Below are 19,196 nucleotides of genomic sequence, written 5' to 3'. Positions count from 1 at the left end.
GTGCAAAATCTTTTCTCGGGGCTAGTTTCAAGAGCCAAATGGAAGGGAAACATCAGTGACAGCTTCCATATTCATCAGGGAGTACGACAAGGAGGCATCCTTTCACCTTTTCTGTATAAAGTCTATGTGAATAATCTGCTTGAGGACCTTAAATCGCACAGCCTAGCCCTCAAATTATGTGGGCTGCCCAACTTGTCCGGACGATATAGCCTTCTTTAGCAACTGCCATCAGGAATTACAATGCATGCTTTCTGTTGCAACCGGCGGCTCATCATGCCAAACAGTCTAGAGTTACAATCAATCCTACCAAAACCAAAGCTGTCATCCTCAACAAACCGAAAAACATAAACAGGTCTGACTTAATTTAGACACTAGGCAATACCTCTGTTTATCCATCAGAAGACAAAACACATCTTGGCTTTATAAGAGCAGAGTTAAAAGAGAATAATCTAAATATTGATGCTCGCATCAGCATTGCGAGTAGAACTCTATACTCTCTGATGAATACTGGTCTACATGGTACAAATGGGCTAAATCCGCAGACATCCTACAAGATATACCAGAGCTATGCTATTCCTCGTCTGTTATATGGAATGGAGATACCCTCTCTTAACCAGAGACAACTGGATATCATGACCCGCTTCCACACGAAAACATTGAGTAATATTCAGTCTTTGTCTATCAGTTATCGCTATTTTACAAATTTTTCCTTTGATCTTGCTGACTGATAATTTCCGTTCTCAGCGGAGTCGAGTGATATGAAAACGGAGTCGAGTGATATGAAAATTATTGCTAGAAACTAAGTGAACACGTGCCGTTGTCAAGGAAATTAACAACGTCTTCATATGTAAAATAGCGATAAACATATTATCATTGGTCATCTCAATTCGATTGCTTTTCTCACTTTCGACGTACAGGCTCAAGTGAGAAAATCAATCTCGTTGAGATAACCAACGATAATCTATAATTATTGGCTCGGGAGATTGGTCTAAAGAGATTAAAGGGCATTTGTATTTACAGCCGATTCCAACAAGTATGAAGCTACAGATAGAATCTTTGGTTAGCTTCCTTGCTAGCTCAACCATGAAATGATTATTACCTTAAAATTTGGAGGAGCATATAGCCACTGTGTCTAAACTACCCCAGCAAAAAAATGTTTGGACTCGATGGTATCTAATATCCGGCACGGTGACGGAACACCAATAGACAGAGAAAAGGTAGGTTTCTGTTTATCTATTTGTTATTTTTATGATATTGAAGAATATATATACATGTATAACTATTTTCTATTGTGAGATGTAATATTTTCTGCAACCGTTCTAGATTAATGGAGAAATAAGAAAAAATGCACGTCAAAATGACGAATTGAGTGAACCTTGCTTCGAATTTGTTTAATTTCTCGTTTAATTGTTCACACTGTACGAAAAGAAAGGTACGGAAAGAAAGATATTGACATGGAGATTGCAAAACTAGTCATTTTTAGTACCTCCATTCTTGTATTTCTGTGTATGGAACGAAAGAAATGGGTCATGTCAAAATGGAAGGACCCGGTTTTGTCAATGTTGTTGACTACACAATGACCCGGTTTTGTCTATGTATAAGACCCGGTTTTTATTGGTTTTGAAACCACAAATTTATGAAAAGCAACGTTAACACGGATCTGAACATTTTGTTTTTAATTTTTATTATTTATAACTTCCAATTTACAACATAATATACACAAATATAATAGCAATATACAATATATAAATCTATTGATATTATCTAATCAATACATCTTTCTAAGGAAGCATTTTTTTTTTAAATATACAAATGTAAGATAGAGAGTAAGGACGGATCTGAACATTGTTCATCGAAAGAAATTCAATGTTCTATTTTTAGCCATGTCGGCCATCTTGGTTGACAAGCGGGGTCATTGAAAACTTTTTAAAACTAGAAATCCCAATGATGATTAAAAAACAGTAAACCATAACTTCGTTAGACCTTTTAAAACCGACATAAGATTGTTGGTAAGGTTTCAAAAATTGTTAAATGTAGCCCAGTAATTTCAGAGGAGAAGATTTATGTAAAAAATTAACGTAAGACGACGAACGACGGACGACGGGGGCCAAGTGATAAAAAAAGCTCACATTTCCCTTTGGGTCAGGTGAGCTAAAACCAACCAAGAATTTCAAACAAGATTGAACCGTTCTTGAAATAAAAAAAATGTCTGACAATTCATAATTAAGGCTTACACGAACGAGATAAACTAATCAGACATGGCAAAACAACTTCACTTGCGTTTTTTCAATAAAAATAAATTCTTCATATTATTTATACAAGAGTGCACGCATTGACATGTCGCGACTGCTCGAGTGATCGTAATTGAATTTATTTTGAAGGTCTGTAAGATAAATAATTTAATAAACTTAACATTATTCATGGAACCATAAAAAGTCAAGGTCTGATGAAACCTCACAGACTGACATGAACACATTACAATCATTAAAACCGACCGGAAAAAAAACTTAACATTTACCAATTAATCAAGAAAATAAGTTCAAGGTCACATAAATAGTCATGTGGCCATACGAGCAAATAAAGTTGACCTATTACTTATTGTATTAGAGATACGGACACGCACACGAAATGTTAACCTTGATCATAGATATCAACCATTATCCGTGTGAAATTCACTTGATAAAAAAACAGCTATTCATTTTGTTAGGAAATCGCTGTACTATGAAATTGAGGTCAAGGGCAATGGACATATGACGGATAGAAACATCGTAACATAAAAGATCTGTGTGCGAGGTATGTTGCAGTCAGGCCTTCTAACTTCTGACATATGAAGCTTCATACAAATAGTTCAAGCCGCGACGAATTTGCATCCCATGGTCTCGCATTCCGACAATTCCAAAATATCAATGTGAATTTTTAGAATAAACATGATAATCCTACTCACATACGCGGGTGTCCCTGTTTTCTAAATTCTTATAAAATTTTTAGTTGGTATACGATTTAGATATATAACATCAGTGGCGAATCCAGGCGGCGTATATAGATCGCATGCTCCCACCCCCACCAATGATGGCCCAAAAATTACTAAATCATGTTTTTTACGATTTTTTTTAGCATAAAATCGTCCAAAAAATTGTTTGGCTCGCTACAATCGGCGGTATGTAAGCTGTTTGAATTCGCCCACTTTGATAAAAGCTGAATCCGTCCCTATATATTGTCAATAATAACGTCAATGTACGATAATCATAACACAATGGAGAGATAACAGAACCGTTCATTTATAGAACTATAAATAAAATAATCAGTATTGCATTTTTTCGATGGCCGGGTACTCATTCTTTTTCTATGGCGATTCTGCATGCATATATATTATTCTTATTATCATGCCTTATAATGAACATTAAGCCTTAAGAAGGTTCATTTTAAACGACCATAGAAAAGATTACACCCCTAGGTAGATTGGGTTACTTTTTAAAGATAACCATCTTGTTGTACAAGAAAATCACATATCAATTGTGCGTGCCTCCATTTCCAAGACCGTAAACTCTAATTTCAAGTTTAAACACTTACATTTACACAATTCATATAAAAAACGTATAGAGAGCTTAAACCTCAATTTGCGTTATAACCTTCATTTTTATCTTTTTCGCAGTATTTTTTTTTAAATGCAAAGCAAAATTATAATTATTTTTGTTCCAATAAAGAAGGAATTTAAGTGTTAGCAGATTCAAATAAATAATAAGTTTTTATCTGAAAGAAATCGTTTTCCAACGAGCCACCAAACTCCTTTTAAACGCTGAAGTTAAATTATGTTATGCGGTTATGCATTTTTTTTCTTTGACAAAACCGGGTTCTGCTTTGTGATATCTAGGACAAAACCGGGTTGTACACATTGACAAAACCGGGTCCTTCCGTTTTGACACGACCCATTTCTTACGTTTTATACACAGAAATACAAGTATTCAGATGCTCAAAGTGACTAGTTTTGTAATCTCCATGTCAATATCTTTCTTACCGTACCTTTCTTTCCGTACAATGTGAACAATTTAACGAGAAATTAAACAAATTCGAGACAAGGTTCACTCAATTCGTAATTTTGAAGTGCATTTTTACTTATTTCTCCGTTAATCTAGAACGGTTGCAGAAAATATTACATCTCACAATAGAAAATAGTTATATATGTATATATATTCTTCGATATCATAAAGCTAACAAATAAATAAACAGAAACCTACCTTTTCTCTGTTTTTTTGCCGGGGTAGTTTAGAAACAGTGATAGCACCAATTCATCGTCCAATGAAAACACTCATATCAATAGCCTGTTTATTATTTATAACATGTATGTTTCATACAAACAGGTTTACCAAGACAACTATGCAAATCAAGTTTCATTTCTTATATATAGTCTTTGGTTGAATTAAAAAATCTTTTTATTACAATAAATTAGAAGCGGAGTAACGTTTTATGTTTTGTTTAAATATTTACGCCGGGAATAGGCAGTTTAGTTAATTGGTGTCTTTTGGTGTATTCCCCACGCATGAAACTTTTGTTATGCTCTTGGTGTTTTTTTCTTCATATATATATGCATAGTTTTTAGAACTAAAATCTTTTATATTCACACAGAAAAGAAAAAAAAGCATACTTCTTAATACCATTCACGGTTGTGGACCTTTTATTTAGTTAAAAATGCAACGGAAAAAAAACAACAAACCAGCAAACAACTGCAGTTTGGAAATATTGCAGAGTTTATGAACATCGACTTGGTCCGTTAACTAACCTTACTTATTAGTTTTAGATAAATAATGCAGACACGAAGAACAATTTTTATGTCTCTACTTCATTCTGATTTAATCTGACCTCGATTGAATGGCCTTAGTTTTATAGCTGATTGTACGGTATGGGTTTTATTATGGTTGAAGGCCATATACAGTTGTCTATAAATGCTAACATCCACCTCATTTGTAATTTGGTGGATAGTTAGCTGTCAGATTGACAATCATATCACCATGATATCCTTATTTGTTTTATGATGATATTTATGAAATAAGAAAACGGGGAAATTATCTTTATACGACTTATTAATTGATAAGCACAACCTTTAATGGTTCACAAACTTTCTGTGAATTTTAAGATGTCTTGACTGAAAACTGGAGGGAAGATGAATACACATTGGTATACGCTCTTTTGAAAATAACCAAATCAAACACTACGTGAAATGTCATTTACTGCATCACATATAGCTAACTCGGTATACTCATGTAAATAATCTGGAAATCTCCTTAAAAAGGACTTTATTTTAGAAAAACTGAGTTCACAAGTATTAAGTTCAGGATGGTAAGTAGGTTGAAAAACTAATCTTATTCTATGTTGTTGTAAAATATTTCTTAGATTAGCTTCGGTAAATCGCCCATGATGGAAACCACAATTATCCGTTGCAACAACATTGCCAGGAGTGAGAAACGCATTACCGTGTACATCGGTTTCTTGCAATGCGTCAATAAAAAAGTTAAGCAAATGAAGTCCGTTTGAGGGACCATCAATAATGTTACAATAGTCAATTCCTAACGGACTTTGCATCAGATTAATGGTATAATTTGCATTTGATGCATAACGTTGAATTTCCAAAGCTCTCTCACCAGGAAAAGAATGTCCATATTTCCTATTACCAGTCAGAACGACAGAAGCTTCATCAAAACAATGAATTTAAAAGGGATTAATATTTTCAATATTGTGTAGAAACAAGTCAAATTTAGCTTGAACTTGATCAGTTAATCCCTCTTTAGCTTTAATGGTTAGTTTTTTTCTTTTGAAGCAAAGTTTGTTTTTGGTAATAATTCTGCATATAGAAACAACACTAGGAACATTGTCAGGCTGACATACCCCATCATTGACTAATTTGTTTTGAATTTCCTTATGATACAGTGATGGCTGTCTATAAAGATAATATTCAATCTCTGTTAGAATATTTTCATTGACCAAAACAGCTTTTCTCCTGTATGGTTTATCTGTAATTGTTCCAGTGCGCATATATCTTTGAATAGTTTTATTAACAGTTCTTATGTCCACACTTGTCAACTCTGAAATTTCTTCAACATATTTTCCTCCTCCAAACTTGATTGTCTATTATCCTACACTGTAATTCTTCTTGTAATGATTTTACTCTTTTATATAATCTCCTTGCTTTTGATTTTTCCATGTTTGAAATATAAGTGTTGGCAAATTTTAAATATTCCAAACAATACTATGTCTATTAAGGATATTTCGGAACAATTAAAGAATTGTAATGTTCCTATATGTTTATTTTTTTTCTTCATGAGATTTGAAAATAATTATCAATTTAATATATGATCTAAATTTGAGATATTTTGTCTTTTAATAAAATGTTAGTAGAATCTGATTTGAGAAACCTGCATATGGCCCCAGACAAATGTATAGGTATGCCATTCATACTTTCAAAATAGGTAAGTGTAGAACATGAATAGCATGCAATTAGCCCCACATTCGACTTTTCTGTTACCTGAGTTACTATGTGACTTCTCTTTGTAAACTTATTTGTCAACTCATTTGTCACATGACTTTTTGTGTGCTTCATTCTCAAGTTTAAATTGATAATGGATGGATTAAGTGTTGAAGAGTTCTTGATACAAACAGGTCCAGAATATCAGTCGTTTTCGTCAGTATTTAGGCAAAATGGATTTGATACTATTGGAAGATTAAAATGCTTTCGTGTTAATGAAGATATAGAAATAATGTTTAAAGAGGCTAACATTTGTTTGCTGTTAGGCAAAAAAAAAAGACAGTTACAAAATGCATTAATGAATCTGAAAGATGTGAGTGAGTCGTGTGAGTTGTCAGCTAGTACCAAACAAAAGCCTGCAGAAAAGCCCAGTATGGGCAAAATTTCAGACGCCAACAAAGCAACAATTAACTCACTTAAACGCCAGCTGGACAATTCAGAAGCTGAACTTAATACAATGACTCTAGTAGAAAAGGCCAAAGACCAAGCAAGAAGATGTACAAATTTCCATGAAACAGGGCACAAGGCAGATGGAAACAAAAACAACCAACCCTGCGCAGAACTGCCCTGCATTTTCTGCTCTCTGTCATATTTTTCATTTTCTGCTTGAGTTGTCAACCTGACCACAGTTACTTATTGAATAGGGCATGTCAATAAGTAACTGTGGTCAGGTTGACAAGCATCCTGAATACACAATCAAAAAAAGAAGAAAACAAAGAGAGGTTGGACAACTCAAGCAAAAAATGAAAAATATGACAGGAGCAGAAAATGCTAGACACATACGCGCAGACTAGAAAACATGATTTTATCAGCAATATGAGGGAAAGATTAAGAGCTTCGAATCCTAGAAAATATATTGATGGTTCTATACTGATGAGGGACTTATTTGCCTTAAAAACGTATTTTAAAGGTGAGGCACCAACTGAAAACGGAAGAGACAGTTTGGATTTTACAGAAGCACTTAATTCCATTAATAAGAAAAGAGAAAATCTCCAGGTTAATCCCGTCAAAAGAAACCTGAAAATTGATGATGATGACATTTCTACAAACATAAGACCGCCAAAGTAGCTTTCCCCATGTGTCAACCTCAACCTCAACCTTCAGTTTCCGTATCCCTATCTATACCCAATGTATCATCAAATGTCTTTCTTTTCAAATGTTAATTCCGGGCAAATGTCTGCCACATTCAACCCGCAGATACAAAGATTTCCTACCAGTAATCCGTATTCTAACGCGAGTGTGAAACCAGAACCAAAATCACCACGAAAAAATCCGATGGAAATATTAGCTGAAGCAGCACTCAAACATAGTCCAATAAACTATGATGCTGCTGATGATGATGAAAGTGATTTTTGACAGTTATATCCTGTATTCAGCTTGAAATAAATCTTGATCACAAAATTGAATATAATAGTTGTTTGATTAAATTTGTTTCATTAGGAATTTACATGTGTTGCTAACAAAGTATTGCAATATGAATTCCGAATTATAGAGAAATAATTTATGAATTTTAGATTTTTTAAAATTATTTTACGGGATCTTTTATAGTTTGCTATTCGGTATAAGTTTTGCTCATTGTTGAAAGCTGTACAGTGATCTATAGTTGCTAACTTCTGTGTTATTTGGTCTCTGGTTGAGTTATTCCATTGACAATCATACCTCACCTTCTTATTTTCGTATGCATTTTATGCATCTAGGGGACCATTGATATAGACAAATATTATAGGTGATTTAAAAGGGTGTATCTGAGTGGACAGTATCAAACGTAATTCATGTTTTGTTTATTTTGCAGTTATATGAAGAATGAATAAAATGTCAATCGAATTCCAAAAAATATTTTATCTTTCATAAACATAAAATGCATTTACTTTTATATTACTAGTAGATGTGCTTGTACTCTGAGTAATTTTCGAAGTGGAATAACATCCATTTGTTGTCCATTTGTAATGAGGAACCTTAACATGTACTAACATGACTTGGGACACCAGTAAAGCTTTTGAAAGACTCGAGTCCATCACTGATCTTTGATTTGTTAATCAATCTTTTATTATCTGTTTAGAGTGTTGTGGATTTTTTACTTTTAATCGTTTTTCTATAGATCATGGTGTTTTATATTTTATTCCACTAAAAATTATCGTAACCGCATTGTAACTAAATGAAACATGAGCATATTTATGAAGTGTCTTGCCATTCTATGCTATGTTTATTCATGCTTATTGAAGTACTCGAGTATTCATGAAAGAGAAACCATAAAAAAAAACAATAAAAACAGAGCAGACATCAGAAGTCAATATAATAAAATAACAGAAAAGTGTCATTACCATACATAATGATGCATAACTCTAAACAATAGTCTTGTCAAGGTTGGTTTTTTTAAAACTTTGAATTCTTATTATCAAATAAGGTACAAAAACTAAAGAAAAAAACATAGAAATAATCACCATGCAGGTCAAAGGGTAATTATTGGTTATTGGATATAGAGCATAAACTTCTATCAACTATAGAGATACTGCGAGCACAACTTCCAAAACAATACTCTTCAACCCTACATAAAACAAAAATGCACACGCTGAAATGTCTCGCCTACAATGCTGACCATTGATTTTATATTGATAGTCCTAAATATAAGTTTTATTAAAAGTATCACATCAACATTTATGATCCAAGAAGATGAGGTCAAGGTCAGATAAAAAAAAGCATAAACTACACTATTAATATAATCCTTCAATCCACCGAATATAAATGACCTATTACTTAAGATATAAAAGAAACAGACCAAACCATGGAACTTTAATACTGACCAATGAACCAAGAAAATGAGGTCAGTGTCACATGAACCCTGCCAGACAAACATGTATGCAGACATGTAGGCCGTACACTGACCTATCTTTGTCTCATCAGCAATCACACCACATCCTTTTTTGTATGTATACCTTAAAATCATTCCATGGGTCAAATTTAGTTGACCTATTGCTTATAGTATCTAAGAAAAAAAAATTATTCAGCAAAACTGAACATTGACCAACGGACGATGAAATGGGGCTAAGGTCAGACGGTTCCTGCCAGACAGACATACATGGCCAAATAAAACCTGTCTGACTGATATGAACATCGTAAGATATTTCTATACACCAAATACAGTTGACCTATTGCATATAGTATTAGAAAAAACAGATCAAAACGTAAAAACTTAACATTGAGAATTGCACCATGAAATGAGGTCAAGGTCAGATGACACCTTACAGTTGGTCAGGTACACCTTACAATCAGTACATACACACCCGGCCGAAGCCAGGGGGTTCGGGGGTCAACGTTCTTTTTGAATTGCAACTGTTAAAGTTCAGTTGGCGAGTCCAAGTAACACCCCCCCCCCCCTTTTTTTGGAAATGCCTTGCTATGGGCCTGACATACACCACATAAAGTAGACCTATTGCTTATAGTATATGAGATATGGACCTGACTTTGAAAACTTAACCTTGTTCACTGATCCATGTAATGAGGGTATGGTCAAGGGAAAAGTGTCTGACATGCATGAGAAATTTGCAAGGTACGCACATACGAAACATACTTATCCTATTACTCATAATAAGAGCGAAATTTACATTACAAAAAGTCTTAACTTAGTTTAAGTAGTCACTGAACAATGAAAAGGTCAAGAATAATGCACATATAACAGACGGAAACTTAATGAGACATCTATACTAGTATACAAAATATGAAGCATCCAGGGCTTCTACTACAATGTATTAAATTTTAATAAGACAGTTAACTCCGCCGCCTCCGCCGGATTACTGTTCCTATGTCGACCTTTCTGTAACTGATTATAGTCTTTCTTTCTGAAGTCTCGCTTTTGTTATCCATATGGGATTCAATAACCTTTATGGAAATACTTCTAATTGAGTTACCCTCTTTAAATAAAGAATTTATTATTATTATTATTATTATTATTATTATTATTATTATTATTATTATTATCAGAGACATATAATACAAGAGATTCGCAACTCTAGTAGAGTCTATACAACAGCCAATGAAATGACTTGGCCACCGGAAAGCCGATTATACCGATGGATTTTTGGGTAAAATCCGCCATTGTTGTGAAAAAGGTCCTACGCCTAACGATTTTTATAATGGATAATGCCGATACTTTTCACAGCTAAAGCATGCAAGTATATTTAAAAATTACAAAAAACGAATTCTAATAATTTGTTATTGATAAAATGTGTTCTAATGATGAGATTAATTAAATACAAACAAAGTTAAAACTCGGCCCATTTTACTTCACCTCCTATTGCCGTAGAAACCATTTGATCTCCCAATTTTTTTCTTTAAACTTGGAAATATGCTGATAAATATATAATTTTATGGGGCAATAATACTCCTAAATGTTGTTTCGTGAAAATAAGACTATTTTCGTAAAATTTGATCCTAAAGTGTTTTTTTTTTTCAAAATTATCAACAAATGTGGCGATTTTTTCTTATTGATACCCGAAGCCAGCTGTGCTGGAACTATCATTTTATCTCGTAAAACTTGGAAATGTGCGAATAAATATTCAATTGTATGGGGCTATATTACTCTCAGATGTTATGTCGTTAAAATAAGACCAGTTTCGTAAAATTTGATCCAACAGTTATTTCTAAAAATATCAACAAAGGTGACTATTATTTTGTTATTTATACACAAAGCCAGCTATGCTAATTATTTCAATCTGTTTCGTCAAAACTAGAAATTTACAAATAAATATGTCATATTATGGGGATATATATTACTCCCAATTTCTTTTTTTTTTATTAAACTGGCTAAATTTTGAAATTTTTCATGGACAAATTTCCTTAAATCAGTTCTTCATTTTTGTGCACTATGAAATTTATAGCCTGCATTTTGTTTGGCAATTTATTCATTTTTCATTCTGTTTATGGCAAAGTTGTTTATTTTCTCCTATTCTGAAGTCATTGTTTTTTTCTTCCTTTTAGGGTGGCGTGCCAAAGATGAACGAATGCAGTAAATTTACAAAAGGAGTAAAATTTCCCTAGTAAAGGAAATCTTCTGCTGGTCGTAATATTATGAATGAGCTTCATGCATCTATTGTCGTTTCAGACTACGCTTCTCATTCAATCATGAACTTATTCATTTTTAAATTAAAATCGTATTAAGGACATTTCAATGGTGACTGCAAAAGATATATATATATATATTTGATAATAAAAAAATGTATTTACACCAAGGATTTGTATATGTATACACACTTACTTTTAAACTGCCATCTCTTTACCCCAGAATAAAAAAGACAAAAACCACTACAAATGATTTAAAGACAAAAACCACTACAAATGATTGTCTCGTAGAAAAAAGGTTATAAAAAACTTTTTAAATAGTGTCTTCCATGTTGCTTTGATGTATGACCTCGGCTCCCACTTCAATGTTGTGTTTTTTTATAGATTTTTTGTTGCTTCGAGGACACACATATTCATCTATGAATGCAGTATTGTCAATTGCTTTTGTTGGTGGGTCTCTCGCTTATGTCTTCGTCACTTTCACTATCAACAAAGAGTTCGTTATCAGTTTATTCAACTAGGAGAGTATCTAAGTAGTAACTATTAAGATTGTCATCCCACGAAATAAAATCGGAATTTTCCATATTGCGTGCACATGAATGAAGCTTTATTCAAATGAGAAATTAAATGTAATTTTCTTAAATATTAATTCTCAATACACACTTCGAACATGAAGAAACCATAAATTTACCGACAATCAATTAAAAAACAACTCAATGCAAGCCTATGAAGAAACTGTCAAACAACTCTTAGAAATCAAACATTTACCGGCAATCCCACAGAAAAAACTCAATGCAAGCCCAATTAATGATGAATATAAAAATAAATAAAATTTTAATAATTTATAAATATCAAGAATAGAAAACAAAGCTTTTCATGATTAACAATTAATTAACAAATAAATTAACTTTTTTTCCACATTAATTAATTTTACATTTTGTGAATTGTATTTTTGGAAATCGTGTGTGGACACCTGTGGTGTAACAACTTCTTGTTTACAGGATGTCAATTAAAACTCATTATTTATGGTTTATTCCCGATTGTCCCACTTTTTAAAATTTTAGAGTTCTGATTGTCCCACATGAAAAGTTCTGATTGTCCCACATTATTTTATGAAGTAAAATGTTCTTAAATAAACAAGGAATATATTGTTTGTTTTGCTAGATAAACAAGAATTAATTATTGCATGTTCAAACTTTTATTTAATATAAATTTTATAAAAGCATAAGATATGATTTTTTTGGTATATCATCAGATTAATGCACTTTTGAGTAAATAATATAACATTTATGAGTTATATTTATAAGCTTACGTTTATTTATATAAAACAAATATCAATACTGTGATTTTAATTTAAATTTTTTTTCGAAAGTTTTTAAAATGAATTAAGATATAATCCATTCAATTTAAAGAAAAGTGTAACTTAAAACTTAATTACGCTGTACACTATACACGCACTAGTTGATGGAGAGATGTTTCCACTAGTCTTTGCACTTTTACCAGTGAAGTCAGATGCCATTTACACAAGATTCTTTATCATACAGAATACAATCTGATGGTGGTGACGGCAACACCGTTAACTATTTGTAAAGCTTTATATTTCAGGGGGTAGAGGAATCGGATGGCTCATATTTTGTATATAGATCCATTGTGTTACGAAGTTCCCGTCTGTCATATAATCATTGTCCTTGACTTCATGTTCATGGTTTGGTGACTGCTAAAAACTGTATAGCTTGTTTTCGTCATGTGAATGTCTCATTTATCATAAGTTCTAGGATAACTATACTTGGCTACTAGTCTAACATATGGTATCCTTGCAATGCCTACATGTCCGCCAGACATCATCGTTCACATGACCTCGACCTCATTTTATGGATCTATGAACAAGGTTAAGTTTCAATGGCCAAGGCCGTATCTCAGATGCTATAAGTAGTGGGTCAAATACTTTTGGTGTATGGAATGGTAGCAGGGTGTACATGTCTTTGTGACAGAGTTAATCTGACCTTACCTCATTTACATGGAACATTGATAATGTAAATTTTATGTAGTACTAGTTGTATAATGTAAAAATAAGGAGATGTGGAAGTAAGCATTTATAGGCAACCGTATGGCCTTCAACAATGAGAAAGCCCATACAGTATGGTCGGCTATAAAATGCCCCGATATGGAAAATTTTATATAATTCATTTGAGAAAACTAACAGCCAAAATAACTAAACAATTTACCAAAAAAATTAAGACAAACATGAACCAACGGCAACCACTCAAATACCGGCACGATACTGACTTGGGACAGGCATATACAGAATGTATAATCCTTTTTTCAAAGACTTTCTACAAAATACAGTAAGTTAGTAAAACATGCTGTAATAGTAGAATCCTAGTTTTTACGGTAACGATGTTTATGATCATACTTTTCTAAGACTATTGATGACGTCCTTACATTAGCTTTCAATAAGGGGACGACCATTTGATTTCGAAAGGGGGAGGGGAGGAGGATTTTGAAAATGAATAACTTGGCCTGGTATTAACTGAAAATAAATGACTTTGCACAAGACAGGATGAAAAATTGATATGTGATGTTTTTTTACTTAATATTATATTCTATGATTGATGATACTTCAATTATACACTGATTGTTTACCTGTAACTAATCCTTCTACACCCTATACAAACAAATTAATCACTATAAAAACAATTCCCGATTGTCCCACATTTAAGCTTCCCAATTGTCCCACAAACATATTCCCGATTGTCCCACAAAATTTCATTACTTTTTTACCTGTAATTTTAAAAAGTGGGACAATCGGGAAGACACCTTATTTATAACATGTTCGTGATTTACCTGGTCATCGAATAATTCAAACCTAATATACATGTCACACTGTGAAATTATGTCTCCGAGACAGGTGTATATTCAATGGAAACCTATTATGAAACTATCAAATAAAATGAACTCTGACACAATTTATCAAGTGTTAATTATTTACTATCAGTTTTTTTTTAAATACAATATCAAATTATGTCTCTTTTTCTATAATACAAATCTTAAATCAAAATTACATTAAAATAAATAATTATATATGAACTCAAATTATTTAATTAATTATGATAAATTTAACACTGAAACAGTTTATGTTATGCTTAAACATTCGTCCTTACTTCGAGTACTTTTAATACTTTTATTCATGACTTTATTACCTAAGGAGATCTCGCGAGGTTTAACTAGTGGCCGCGTGTTTTTACGGGATTTCGCCGAGATGCGAATCTCTTGTATTATATGTCTCTGTTATTATTATTGGTTGACTCAACATTAACTACCCCATATCAGTTTTCTAAGATAAGGCGTATCACTATTATAATTCGATCAAATGTGTTGTTCTGAAAATGCATGAAATATTTGCAAATGGACATCAAGCAAACAATCAACGAATGCATTAATTCTTTCACGATTCACAGAGAATAGAACCTGAGACTACTATAACACAGAGATTGGTCACTTCCCGTACTGACCAGTCAAATAGTAATTAATTGTAAGTCTTCGATCACGTGACTCGGCACGTGACTTGCAATGATTGACAAGAAGGATTCTACCGCCATTTTTGACAGCGAAAGAGAAAATAATAATTAACAAATGTGGATTTATAAAGAGTGTTATGTTCCGGTAAGTGTGAATATAAGATTTGACATGTTCATAAATGTTGGTTTATAAGCACTATAAATAAAATAAGTGCAGTTATAGACTTGAATTTACCGACCAAACCGGAAAGTAACCTCGAGTTATTGCCAGTCCGTGGGACAGGGTCAATGAGCAACTCACCCATAACTTGCATTCAGATGAACAATCTGTTTTCCGGATAATGTATGTGCAAGCCTTAGTAATTAACCGATGTAATGATGTAAAATTTGTAATTATCTGAAATTCCAATTTTTCTGACCAGTAAGTTCCCGCTGCAGAACTGAGAAACACACGAGACAAGTTGCACACACACAACATGAGGTCTGATAGGTGAATTTGTATTGTTAGTGAAAGAAATTTAGATTTATATTTGGTTCCCTTGATAATATATATGCAGTCTATACATGCTACATGTAGTATAATAGTATTATGCAATGAAAATGTGTCACCATGTGAAATACCAGTACATTATGAGTTCCTAAATAGACGTATTTTTTTTTAAATAATTGACCCAAACATGATGTAAAAAGTACATGCACCTTTGGTCTGCATCCTTTATAACTATTTTGATCCATATTGACATGATTGGTCAATTACTGCTGAGTCTCAAGTCTCAGATTACTGTCTTGAAAATTAACGAATTGCCTATGCTATAAACTTGACAAAGATTATTTCTTTTTATTTATAATATATTCTTTATTGTAGGAATACCCCCAGAAAGAAATCACGCATTAGAAGAAGGGAGAAGTACTACAGGAGAAAATGACTTTTTTAGTATTTTTATTAATTTCATTGAATTTGTCATGCTTGTCTTACATGGAGAAATAAATATTTAAGTCTTTGAATATACATTTTTATTATTATATACATTAAAACTAAGACAGGAATGCAGAAATTCACTAACACGCTCAGTTTGTTTAAAAGTTCAATGAAAGAAAATAAAACAAGTAACCACACATCTTTATATATATTAAAGGAATAGCCACTTGAAGCAAACTTTAAGGATATTTTTATATATTTTTGCTAATGATCATCAGACAACTCCTTTAGTCCAAATGAAGTTCAATGAAGTGGATGTAAGTTATTGGAATGCACCGTAATTACCTTCAACAATGAGAAAACCTATACCGTGCAGTCAGCTTCAAAAGTCCCCGACATGGAAAATATATAACAATTCACTAGAGAAAACGAAGTGTCTACAATAACAAAGCAATTTACGAAAATTCAAATATGACGGACATGAACCAACAGCAACCACTGAATTACAGGCTCCTGACTTGAGACGGGCACATAAAGAATGTGACAATGTTAAATATTTTTAGGCGCTCATCACCACCACTAGCATGGGACATTGGTGTAACGAAATAACATAAAAACAAACTTTAAACATAATTTGAAAATAGTTCATTTCGGTTTAATCAGGCTGACTGTACATGAAATATTTGCCATTGACAAGCAGTTGTGAATCGAAGTTGAATTTACAGAAAGGTGACATCAATATATGCTATCATATTTAACATTCTTGTTTAGATCTGACATCGCTACGTATTTATACATTCCGCATTATTTTTGGCTTCTCAGAATTTTCACATGGTAAACTGTCAGCAGTTACCCAACAAAAAAAATGTTATAGGGAACCTATTTACAAAGCATCATGCCGACAACAATTAACATGGTTTGTCACCAAACATTGAACAAGCACATTTATATTTGCTGTGGCTAAAAAAACTAAAGCAAATCACAACTCTTTTCATCTGAGTTGCTCAATTATTAAGGTTACAAAAAGCATAGCGATATAACTAAAACATACGACACTTTAACAATAGACAATATTCAAATTTTCAAAAACTTTACGGCTCTGTATTGAAGCACAAAATTTCTTGTCTGGGATTTTGAAAGAGGGCACATATTTCTGGTGTTGAAAAAAATGTCATCGTAATTTACACTAATGTGGTTCTATTTATGTTAACATAGAGATAATTTGATTATTCAGTCACGTTATTTTGAAGCTTCTTCATTCTGATTTACATGTACTTGCGTTTGATGCTTCTTTTGGAGTTTTTGCAGTCTTTGCAGCAGGGACGTATAGTCATCCTCAGATTCAATATCTGATGCAGTATATTCACCACGTAAAAGATCACGATTGAGATCACTATCATCCCAAGATAAAAAATCAATGTTACTGGACATTGTGAATTGAAAAATGAAAATGCCGGCGATATTTTGGGAACATATATATAATTTGTAGGGCTTATGTTTGCTTTATGTATCCATTGCAGTTATAACCTCTTTGCTGATCTGTTACGTAAGGAAATTACTCATTTGCAGTTATAACCTCTTTGCTGATCTGTTACGTAAGGAAATTACTCATTTACCTTTAATGAAATTTTTTCTCTCTTCTGTGATCGCCGCTTATTACATTGTTTGCAAAAACTTGACCTAATTATCAGACGGAAATTTAAAAAAAGTGGGGGTGGGGGGTTGAAACTTGTTTGAAAAAAAAATTTTACGTTGGATAATCTGAATGAGGGTCTGGATGGGGGTTCTTTATTTCCTATAATTTCTATGCCATTTTTCTCTATTCTTTAAATCTTAATAACTTATTATTTTATCTTCTCTATTCTTTATTTGTCTGTCCATTTTTCTCCATTCTATACTTTTTTTGCCCCTATTTCTCCATTCTATAAAACCCCATCCACACCCTCCTGAATCCTACCACAAGTGCACCGACGATATTTGACAAGGTTTATACTACAATAAACATGTATATTGGGCACTCAGCAGTGAAATACCTTACAAGTATAGAATAAAAGTTTACTGCAATAAACGGAGCCTCGTGTACCTTGGGCACCCAGCTGTGAAACAAAATTCCAAAATTCATCGCCCATGCTTTTGAGACTACCTGTCTTTACAGGTAAAATATTTGTATATTAGATACAATTAACGGACGTGTAGCAAAACAATGTAACTGTAAGATTGATAAGATTAATCACATTCACATTTTCAAGAGTGGCCGCATAATAACAAACTATTAACAAATTATTAATGATTAAAAACAATAATTTAAATATGAATAGAGATAACTGCATTTGAAAGATAAAAACAATATTCTTTTTTTTTTTATTAATTCAATTTTGTTTTTAAATTATTTTTAAAAGAAAAATAATAATATCCGATACTATTATAGTATTCTCAGTGATAGGTGATATATGTCGTCTGCTACGGTCGAATACGAAACTACGTTAAAATAACGTAGCGAACTACCGGAGACTCAGATAATCCGATAAATCTGTAGTGACCAATCTCTGTGTTATAGTAGTCTCAGATAGAACGGAACCATTTAGAATGAGATTTTACATGTAAAGTTTCAATCAGTTTAAGTTTGATTTATGCTTGAATTCTTTCCATAGTTCATAATTTCAGTTCAGTACTTTTAAAAAAATAATTACAAACGCTTTCAAGGTGCATTGCAACCACTTTATATCAATCAAAACTTGACAATACAACAACAAAATACATGAGCATGATGAGATTAAAACACTAAGATTTCACCAAATAAATTTTTACACATTCTTTAGCACTTCCCCGAAAATACACATGATAAGCAAAGATATATATATAGTTCCGGGAAGTTTTACACTCCTACCTAGGAGTCTATTCGGAAGAAGAACTATATACCTGTTGAGAAACAAGGGGTTACAGAGTTACGAATAGATTAACATTTCTGACAACTCTAGATTATTCATTATTTTACGGTTTAGATCTTTTCTGGGTTATTTTCAAGTCAACAATTATGTATTCAACAGACCCTCCACTGCCTCCAGACGACCAAATTATAAAAATATGTATAGTTCAAACAAATTAACCTTTAGCGTACCCCCTAAAGTAGTCTATCACGGCTTGAAAGCTAAAGGTAACTACAGCTTTAGATAAACGTTTAATTGAG

The 19,196-nt window shown here is 32.7% G+C and overlaps 1 long non-coding RNA gene across 1 annotated transcript; it reads left to right on the top strand.

Annotated features, from left to right (window-relative positions):
- Positions 1-15,044: 15,044 nt before the first annotated feature.
- LOC127698306 (uncharacterized) lies at positions 15,045-16,095 on the top strand. The gene is made up of 2 exons (XR_007980778.1): positions 15,045-15,235; positions 15,956-16,095. It is a non-coding gene; the product is annotated as an uncharacterized LOC127698306 (long non-coding RNA).
- Positions 16,096-19,196: the final 3,101 nt, after the last annotated feature.

Source organism: Mytilus californianus, unplaced genomic scaffold (assembly GCF_021869535.1).
Source record: "Mytilus californianus isolate M0D057914Y unplaced genomic scaffold, xbMytCali1.0.p SCAF_4, whole genome shotgun sequence".
Taxonomy (NCBI): domain Eukaryota; kingdom Metazoa; phylum Mollusca; class Bivalvia; order Mytilida; family Mytilidae; genus Mytilus; species Mytilus californianus.
Note: the sequence above shows the minus strand (reverse complement) of the source record. Positions and strands in the feature narration are given on the sequence as shown.